Raw genomic sequence first — 11,469 nt, 5'->3', positions numbered from 1 at the left:
GGGGACAATAATTAGTACAAGGGAAAGTGTGCTTTGCTCAGTGTAGGGATTGTAACAAAAAATGACAGAGGATGTTCTTTTTTTGTAAGTAAGCTGTCACCAGGGAAACTCCTTAGGAAAACTTAGAAACTGTTTTCTGTCTGTATATCTGTAGTTCATAACACATAGGTAGGAAGATAGAAAATATTTTTTCTTTTTATACACTAATACGTTGGGTAAAGTTTTTAAAATGAGTAGTATGTTTACAGTGTCTTGCTAGACCTGAATAAAAAAAGTATTTAAAAATTAGAGACCAAAAAGTTGGAGAAGAATCTGTTTTCTTCTGTATGATTTTTATACTATTCCAATGTAATTAAAAGCATATTTGTTATTTCTGCCGTGGAGAGTCAAGTTGGTTGCTATTAGGGATGAGGCATGAATAGACTGTTAACATACATGTTACAATAGAGTTTTTTTTAAAAAGACATTTGTATGTTGCAGAAGAAAGAGAATTTAGCTGACTCAGGAGGGTTGTGAGTTAGTATTCATGAAAAATGGAAAAATCAATCACTTTAATGCTAATTTCGTTTATTTTGATGAAATATGAGTACAGAAATAGATATCACTTATCAAGCATCATCTTGCCTCAAGAAATGAAAATGTTATGGTTTGTTTCCAGAGTGCTGTGACTATTAACTTAGAATACTGGAAATGCTAATTATCACAAGTATTTTATTCAAGATTATTTCTGATGTGATTATCTAGATGACAGATACCTGTGCATGCATACCTAGACAGAAATAAGTCATGATAAAATGTGAGATATGTCAAATGCCAAAAAGTTGTCAATATCTGTCATTTTCAAAATTGTATAGTGGAATGAGCAGAAAGAGAATTTATGATGACAGTAAAGTGTGAATCAAAGTCTAAAGTAATTAAACCTAGTTGATAAATAACACTTGTTGCTACTTTTCAAAAAAATTACTTATTTATTTTTATTTATCTGAAAAGGAGTGAGAGAGAGAGATTAAAAGAAAGAGAGAGAGAGAGAGAGATATCTTCTATCTGCTGGTTCACTTGTCAAATACACACAGTAGTCAGGGGTGGGCCAGGCCAAAGCCAGGAGCCAGGAACTTCATCTGAGTCTCCCACTTGGGTGGAAGGGACACAAGTACTTGAGCCATCATCTGTTGTCTCCCAGAATGTACGTTAGAAGGAAACTGGAATTGACAGTGGAGCTGGGACTTGAACCCAGGCACTCCAATGGAATGTGAGTTTCCCAAGCAGCATCTTTACTACTACAGCAAGCACCCACTCCTTTTGTTACTTTTCCAACACGCACTGACACCTTTGAAGCAAATTCTATTAATTTTTTGCTAAGGTATTTGCCTGTTATTGGGAACTACCTATATATTTCTCTGAGTGTTTAGTTTGCCAACTCCACATAATGAATATTTTTTCTTAATATGCAATTAGACTTTTCATCCTATTATTCTTCAGTAGTAAATTGTATTGTACATATAGTAGGAATCATGTTTAGGAGTCTAAGACTCCTGGGCTTTTCAGTACTTGACCATGTCCACTGCAGATCACTTATTAAGCAAGACAGTTTGAGATGGATCTCACTGTAGTATCTAGGAATTTTGTAAATATGAGTGAAAGCACAAACTGCTAGCATTTTGTTATTAAATTCATAGTCTTCATTTTGAGACTTGTAACTATCTCAGGAGTACTGTCTCTACATGTAGCATGGGATATATTTTCCAACTATAAAAATGTGAGAAAACTGTATTTTAAAGTATTTACATTTTATGCTGTTAAGCCTTCAGAGTACATTTTATTCTAAGCAATGCAATTAAAGGCTTAAGCAGTATCATGGTGCTGTAGTTTTTCATTTAGCAGAAGGACAATTAGTTCAGAAGTAACTTTCCTGTCATTTTCCTGATTAGTGCCACTTTACTGCCTGCATTTGGCAGATGGCTATTTCATTACTAATCAAGATGAAGCTCTAGAGTATTCCTGGTATTCAAGAGATATCTACTATCTCCATAGGAATTGCCTCACACTCACTCACTGGCTGAGATTTACCTTTTAAATATATTGCAATGCCAAAGACTGATTAGAAATCCTTGTTTATTATTCCCTGACATATTCTGGCTTTTCCTTTGGGTTAAATGTATTTATTTAAGGTCCATGATACAACCTCAAAAATCCATTTCTAGAATGTCATAGATATATAATAAGAAATGCAGTTCTGGGTTTAAGGCTTGTGAACTCTGGCATTCAATCAGATATTTGATTTTTAAAATCAAGTTGTTCCAGCAGTGATAGTAGTAGTATTCCTGCTCTTAATTTTCTATGAATAAAATTATAATTTGTATGTAGACATCATTTAGGGAATTAAACAATATTTGATCCACATCTCAGATAGCTAGACATATCCCTGTGTAATAATGTTAAGATTTTCCTTGGGAAATAGGAGCTAAAGTGCTGAGGGGACACTTCATTAACGAAGGCTGATCTGAAAGGCTTTAGCAGACTACATCATGTTTCATTTCTAATGCGCAATGACAACTGAACAAATCACCAGGTATTTATTAAGTGTTTACTGTGTGCCAGGTACATGCAGGAAAGTAGAATAAAGCTGCATGTGTTATATTCTGTTCAATTGTTAATTAATTGTTCAAGTAAAGGCTGCAGCTAAATGCTAAGTCTATTTAGAAAGTGTATTTACTCGGAGAAGCATTGGTTTTATGTGGTCATGGCAATTTTTACATACTGTTTATAATGTATCTATTATAAAATAAAATGCATTTAATAAGCAGTTACAGCACTTTAAAAAATGTTGCTAACAACAGTCAACTGAGATTAGAGATTGATTATACAGTTCCTCGATTATCTAAATTATTGCTTTCTCTGTTTTTTCTCCTGTTTTTATTTCTTTTTACCTCCCTGAAGCCTACATAGGTAACACTTTATACATTCCATTTTGCTACTCATTATTACCCACAGGAAAAGATTAAATGGGAGAAGAAATTGAAATAGAGGTTTTTGATAATCTGTGAGTTGATTTCAATTATCCATGCTATCTTTACACACTGGTATTGTGGCTAATTAGAAGTCCACTACAAAATCAAAATATAATCTAAGCATATACTGGTTACATCAAAGAAGGCAATAATAATTTTGTTCAAATTCCAAAAATTACTAGACCTTTCATAAGTGCAAAAGTGCAAAGAACAGAGACATAGAGAATTTTGGTACCATATAAAGCCCTGATTATGTCTGCAACTAACACAAGGGCTTAGAATATAGAGGGTGGCTTGAGATTAATCAGTAGCTGGGGAAGGGTAATAGAATACAAATAAAATAGACAATACCATTTATGATGGTATATTCAGTAAAGAGAATATTAAGGAAGTTTCTAGATAACAATAATTTTGCTTACTCTGATGATCTATAAACTAGTTTTTGATATGTATAGATTATGCGGACTGCCAATAACAAGTAGTGTTCAATTCCTTCTCCCTTTTCTTAGTATGTAAGTTAATATCAAAATTGCCAAATGAATTTCTAATCCCAAACTACTCAAGTCTTTTGTTCAGAGTCAGTTTTGCAGAAGATGAGAAATTATTTTTTAAAAAAAGGAAGAAGCATGTAAATAAAGGAAATAACAAGAGTATAGCAATCAGATCTTGGGAAATACAATTGTTACTAGCTGATCCTGGGGAATTCCTCTTTCAAAATGGCTCATACTCTGCTTTACTGAGTGGTATCCTAGGGCTGACTCTTAAAATGTAGGTAGTTCTTGAACAGCTGCACAAATGCGTTTCAAAGTGATATGGATATTTGAAAAATGTGTATATCCCTCCAAATTTTATTATATATTTTATAAAACTATTTTGAAGTGAAATATGGTGATTTTAGTCAGCTAAAAAAAAAGTGGTGGTGATCCAAGTGTGGTTAACTGAGATTTAGCTGTTTATTTCCATGGTCTGCTTGGTATTTCATTGAATAATTTTTGAAAGAGATGTTTTCCTTTTTTATGTGTTGCTTCTGCTGATGTCCCCAGAGGATGTCATTTTAATACTTTGAAAGAACATAGATGACCTAAGTTTTTAAATGTGTAGAGTTTTATGCATATATCAATTATGCACTGCAGTCACAGAAAGCAGGAATAATTTGCAAGAGTTCATATTAGCCATGGAAATTCTAGAGTCCTTAAGGAGGTAGTAGTGGTAGTTGGTGGGGGTGGAGGGTGATGGAGAAGTAATGCACAAAGATATAATTTCTCTTCTCTTATGAAGGCGTCTGTGTGACTTACCCTCCAAATACATTTTGGATGTTATGAATGAACCCATTTGTCATGCCTCCTTCTTGAGTAAAGAGCCTGCTTTCTTAGATTCTGAGATTGTATCTGACCAATATCAGTGGGGATTTCACTGTCTTTGCATCACCTCTGTTCATGTTTAACCTTTGTGAGAACTCTTGTCAACTCCGAGTCCACTTCTGATGATTCTATATTTTTTTAGGTTGTTTTATGCTTTGGCTCCTTTTAATAGTCAATAATGGCAGTTCTGACAGGCACAGCCATTTCAGCAATTAACTGAAAGCTTTGCCAATCTAATTAATATATACACAATAAAATAATAACAGCCCTATTACTGTCTCCTAAAGCAAGAAGTCCCCTTTGTGACGGGCAAAAATAATTAAATCACTAGGGCTATAAACTTATTTGGTGATTGTAGGTTAACTAAAGTGCAGTTTTTTCTCAACCACACATACCCTAGATGCAGTTACAAATCCAGCTTCTGAGTGCCTTAGAGACACAGCTAAAAGAGAGAGAAGGAGAATTTCAGATGACTGTGAAAGAATAAACAAGGAGTCTTCTGAAATTGTTTATTAAATATTTTAATAATTTAGCAGCTTAAAATGAATGTTTCATTTTTAATGACAAATCTTAAGGGAACTGGTTTATTTTTGAATAATGATGTGGGAATTTGCTTGGTGTGTAAAAACAAAAATGAACATTAACAGAATAAATCTACACTTTAAAAATTACATCCAAATTAAATAACTCTGCTAATGTTTCATTACTATGTCAGTATGGATTTTCAAATCTCTTTGGCAGTAAGATTTTCTATCTTGTATATTAATAATTTCTTTCCGTTACTATAAAGTTGTTTACTCTTAGGCAGTTTGTAATTATGGAAAACATCTAAATGTCCGTTATAATTTTGGTGAAAGGTACAGAGAAAACTTAAAATACTTATAATTGCTATTTTAACAAACAAAATACCTTCCTTTAAATACTGTCAATACAATTAGACTGACATTTCTTTTTCTTGGATGATTCTGAGACCAGTGCTAATTAGACAGATTTATATAATAGCCTGCTATCTTTTGATGTAATTTAATTGAAAAAAAATTCTAATATGTGCTAGAATATTGTGCCTCAGTCTTAACACTTATTTGTTTAAAAAAATCTGTGAGTAATTTGCTAATATAAAATAACAACATTGATATGCCTATCCTTGAAGAGCTATGTTTTTCATACCACTTTATAGTCTTATCACCAAACCAGCTATAATAAAGGGACAGTACGGAGTAATTTGGAGATGTGGAGGACTTTCAAAAATATCTCTTGTGATTGCCTAGAATTAATTCATGAAGATTACTTCTTTTGGACCTTGGACAAATTTAGTGTCTGAGATTCCTTTAATAAATTTTAAATACTCCATGGTCACAGAAGTGCCTTAAAGCAAATCATTACCAATTGAGAGTTTATTGGAAATTCGTTTTCCAGATTAAGGCTCATCTATATTGGACAATAGAATGAATATTTGAAAGAATGAAAGGAAAGATAAGTGTGTGTTAAGGGAGAAGGGCTGCCTGCAATAAAGTAACTTAAAATTTTTCCTTTGTATTGCAGGTACATGTGGTTAAATTCAGATATTACCATTTATTGAGGTTAGAATTTTAAACCAGACCCTTGCTCTCAGTGTATACTAAAATTTTACCCTTTCAATTTTCAATAACTATTTCCTTATTAGATTTAATTATGTACTTGTTCTTTTTTTCTGGTTCCTTTTTAGACTTGTCATGGCAATTATACCAATTAAATTAACAATAATCAAATAAATACAAATATAAAATAAAGAAATAAATGTAAAAATATCTCTGTGTGTAGAAGCTATAAGAGAAGACAGTGATATTAATTTAGAGCACTTCAAAACCTGCAGGTTACTTAATTATACATTTTTCCTTGTCAGCTTCAATTGATTACATTAAAATCCAACACTAGAATTGTTTATCCTAACAAAGCGTTATTTATAATATTAGGCTCATAGGAAAATTATAGAATGATGTGGTATCACTGAATCCTTCCTTAGCTAAAGAATTAATAAAGTTTAACAGAATTTTGCAGTGGATCTCTTATAATGTAAAATGTTGATTTTCTCAGAATAACATGAACTTGAGCATATGTACTTTTCAATGTTAAATTGAATAATAAAAAACCCATTGTTATTTAAAGAGTCACCATTCAAAAGCAAAATACCAGGTTTGATTTTTCCTTCTAGGTAGTATATAGGTGATTTGGTTGGGGGTACTGACAGAAAGAAAAATATTCTATGTGCTTTACATTATACCGATTCAATTGTAGAGTTGGGATAAACATTACAGATAATTAATTTAGTCCTCTTATTTAACTTCAATGCCTATAAGGTCCATAGAAAGCAAGCATATGACCACAGAATCAAGCTTCATGAATACGAGTTATGTGTGTTCTTTAATATACTGTTTTTGTCATTCTTATGATTTATTTATATTTTATGTGCCAAATACTTTTTACATTCTCTCATCCTAATTAGTTTCATTCTATTAATTTTCACTGAAAATAAAACTGAATGGATTTCAAAAAGAACAACGTTGATAAATCAAGCAGTTTAAATGGTCTTGGCTGTTGAGGAACGAGCATTGTGCCTGCATTTGATGTATCTGAAATAGTTGCCTGATGCCTGTGGCTTGGTCGTTCTGATTCCAAATTGAAGGACCTTTTTCCAGAATAATGAATTTTTAAAAGTATTTTTAACTGACAGACAACAGTTTATCTATTTATTATGTACAGAATAGTGATTTGAAGTATACATTGTAGAATTATTAAATCTAAGTAATTAACATACATATTCATTCATTAAAAATTTTGGACATATATGAAGAAGTCAAAACTCATCTCTCCAGAGATGGCAATAACTATTAACCTTTGGTATATTCCTTAATACATTTAATTGATTTTGTATATTTATAAACACAGTTATATGAAAGTGCTTCAAAATTTTATGGGAAAATGGAATTAAAAGCTATGTTGGCTTTAATACAAATTTCCTGAAATTAATGTATAGTTTTTTTCATTATATAAATTTTCCATGAAATTTTTGAAGATCCATTGTGTGCATGGACTTCAATTTTTTTTTGCACTAAACTGAAGCCATTGCTTAATTCCACTTCCCATGAACTTTTTGAAGTGACATTGTATCCCAAATCTTTGCCCATATCTGATAATTTTTCAAAAGTTAGAAAATTGGGTCTGTGAGTGTGAATAATTTTAAGGATACTTATATGTTGCCAAATCGCTTTCTAGGATACTACTTAATACTCTTACCAGGAGTGTATGGAAACATTATTTTATGTCTTACTTCATGTGGCTTTATTGTACACATGTGTACATGGTGCAGGTCAATTAAAAAAAAAAACAAAGAAAAGTCACCACTATTTTGCTGTTTTAATGCTAGTAACTTTGGTACTAAGCTTTAGTTGCTTTGTTTATTTATTGGTTTCTGTATTTCTTTTTTTTAATTTTAGTTCCACACATTTTTCTAATTGGTGTTAGAACATTTACATAATGATATTATTTGATTATATTATTGAAAATATGTTATCAGTTCAACCTTTGACTTTTAGTAATGTCATTTTGACATCTGAAAGATTTTTTTAAAAATTGTCATCACATTGTCTTCTTAAATAGTCCTCACCTGTGTTGACATTCAACTGTTTACTTCTATTTCTTGATTTTTTTTAAAAAAATTAACTCTTTTATGCATTTTCAGTGAATTTTGATATTATATATGAATGATGTTACAACCTTATTTTTTCCAATTATCTAGAATAATTGTATCATAGAGATTTTTTGAATGGTCCCTACTTTTCTTATTGCTTTGTGATGGCATGATGCTGATAAAATTGATTTAAGTGTTTTCTTTTAGAAAGCCACTACCATGGCATTCTTCCCTCAAAATTTTAATCTATTTTCATCCCATAATATTACACACAGGTTCCCTCTCTGGGTATGTACGTCCCACATTCTTTGATCACAAGGGTCATAGTTTCTTTCTAATGCTTTCCTTATCACCTACCATCTTAGTGCCTAGAGCAGTGCTCGGCATAGCAGTAGGTGTTCAATATGGCACAGTATCTAAATGTGAAGGCTTTTGACTCTTAGTTTGAATGCTACCTCTGCATATATTGTTTTTTGAAAGTAGTTTCACTAAGTATCAGTTTCCCAAACAGCAAAGTAGGGGTAAATAAACATACAGAGATTTTGTGTGAATTAAATAAGATAAAGTATGCAAAGTCTTTAAAGATTTTAATTGTTATTATTTTCTTATTGATTTTATTATTGCTGCAGTAGCAATGGTGAGGGCTAATGTTAACAATAAAAGGGCTTTATTGGAGACAAGGAAGTTGACTGCCTTGTAATTATATAGAAGCAGACATAAAAATAAAGGCACTCTGAGAAATAACTTCCCAAGAAGAGACATCATGGTGTCTTTTTATCATAGTGTCATATAACAAAAGGAAGCAAGGAAAAGGGGAGGAAATCTGCCAGAAAAGTATTCACTAGATATCTTGTAACACACCTATTCTACAATTCCATTAGAAAAATAATATAACCATTTCCCCTTGTTGGTTGTGGTGAGGTTCCAAGGTAAAAATGATTTTTTTAGCTTCCCTGTTAACCTTATTTGGCCTTAAAATGAGGCAAACATCATAGAATGTTATACACAGGAAGCAGATAAATTAAACTCCCTATTTTTGTAGGTGGGGACATTCACTGGTACAGAGAGGTTCAGTGACTTACACAAGGTTACTCAGGAATTGTATATTAAGCGTGGAGTTTGAGATTAGAACCTTTGAAATATATTCAGTTGTTTTTTTAAATTGCCTTTACAACCGTAGCTTAATTTGAAAATAAAGATAAAATACATGCAATCATACAACACTGAAAACATTGTCTCAAAGAATCTCCAAACTTCCTAGGGTGGATGAATAATGCTGTTCTGTGTTATAAAGTATATTTAATGAAAGACAATAGGATTTTCCAGTTAGAGATCAAAATGATTTTTATCATAAAATTTATACCACTAACATATTTGCTGGGTTAAACATGGTTACAAGTTTAAGTTTTAAAAATAAAATGGACTATGCTTTCACTGTGCCTCAAGGGGCAATAACTTCATGTAAAGCCAGCTATTCCAAGTTGGTGTTGTTTGATCCTAATGATTATCTGCAGAGCAACTGGGAGAGAAATCATGTTCCAAAATGACTGTTCATATATTAACATTTGTCTCACAAATGAAATTTAGTTTTCATTAGTATTATTTCTTGAGTTCCGTTTCCTAACAGGTGATCAAGAGACAGAAATCCAAATAAAACAAATAAATTATGTTGATAAAGTGACTAACTGGGCTGCATTGATCCTTGTTTAGGAGAATTACATTTGGTTTTCCTTAGCATTTAATTCCCTGATTTCAAACTAGCTTATAAATGAGGAATAGTTTGAGAGGGAACAGAGATATCAGTGATGTTAGGGGATTTAATTAGCCTTCCCAAGGCCGGCGCTGTGGCACAGTGGGTTAACACCCTGGCATGAAGCAAGGGCATCCCATATGGGTGCTGGTTCTAGTCCCGGCTGCTCCTCCTCCAATCCAGCTCTCTGCTATGGTCTTGGATAGCAGTAGAATATGGCCCAAGTCCTTGAGCACCTGCACCCCTGTGGGAGACCTGGAGGAGGCTCCTGGCTCCTGGTTTCGGATCGGCGCAGCTCCACCCATTGCGGCCAATTTGGGAGTGAACCAGTGGATGGAAGACCTCTCTCTCTGTCTCTACCTCTCTCTATAGCTCTGTCCTTCAAATAAATAAAAAAAATCTTTCAAAAAATAATTAGTGTTCTCATCATACAGTCTTTTCGTGATTCAACTTTCTTTTCATTAAATCAGCTAGTTGTTTTGTGTTCTTATAGCATGGTGAAGTCCATGGTTTTTTTTTTTTTAATTTTTTTTAACTTTTATTTAATGAATATAAATTTCCAAAGTACAGCTTATGGATTACAATGGCTTCCCCCCCCCATAACATCCCTCCCACCCACAACCCTCCCCTTTCGCACTCCCTCTCCCCTTCCATTCACATCAAGATTCATTTTCGATTCTCTTTATATACAGAAGATCAGTTTAGCATACATTAAGTAAAGATTTCAACAGTTTGCTCCCACACAGAAACATAAAGTGAAAAATACTGTTTGAATACTAGTTATAGCATTAAATCACAATGTACACCACACTAAAATATTCTTTTTTTTTTCTTGACAGGCAGAGTGGACAGTGAGAGAGAGAGAGAGAAAGGTCTTCCTTTTGCCGTTGGTTCACCCTCCAATGGCCGCCACGGCCAGCGCGCTGCGGCCAGCGCACTGCGCTGATCCGATGGCAGGAGCCAGGTACTTATCCTGGTCTCCCATGGGGTGCAGGGCCCAAGCACTTGGGCCATCCTCCACTGCACTCCCAGGCCACAGCAGAGAGCTGGCCTGGAAGAGGGGCAACCGGGACAGAATCCGGCGCCCCGACTGGGACTAGAACCCGGTGTGCCGGCACCACAAGACGGAGGATTAGCCTAGTGAGCCGCGGCGCCGGCCACATGGTTTTTATAATATTCTTACACATTGACTTAAATTGTGGGCACAATGGTAAATATAAGACTATGACAATCTTTTATATATGTAACTCAAGAGCCTTCAGCTTTATTCTTTCCAAACTTTATCTCTGGAATCTCCTCTGTAGGCAATAAAATTATAAGATTCTAAAAACTGGTATAGGGTAGTATATCTGACTGTCCTGAGGCCAAAAATACAGATTTGACTCAGTAGCAAAATTAGGCTCGAGGGTGACTTAATGCCTTTGGTGGAGAGAGAGAGAAAGAGAGAGAGATTAATGAACAGTACATCATCAAGTGTATATGTACTTTTATTTTGTTTTTCATTATATTTTTCTTACTTCTAAATTTGAGAACAATATAGGGTATCTACTGTTCCAGTTCAAAATAGCCTTGGAATACTTGAGAATGTATGTCAGTCTTATCTTTCACATTAACTGTGCCTCTGATGTGAACTCAGGCATGATACTATGAGGACCTTGGAGCAAAGGCATAGTCGTGATTAAA

The sequence above is a fragment of the Oryctolagus cuniculus genome, chromosome X (assembly GCF_964237555.1).
Source record: "Oryctolagus cuniculus chromosome X, mOryCun1.1, whole genome shotgun sequence".
Lineage (NCBI taxonomy): Eukaryota > Metazoa > Chordata > Mammalia > Lagomorpha > Leporidae > Oryctolagus > Oryctolagus cuniculus.
This window is presented reverse-complemented; position numbering follows the sequence as displayed.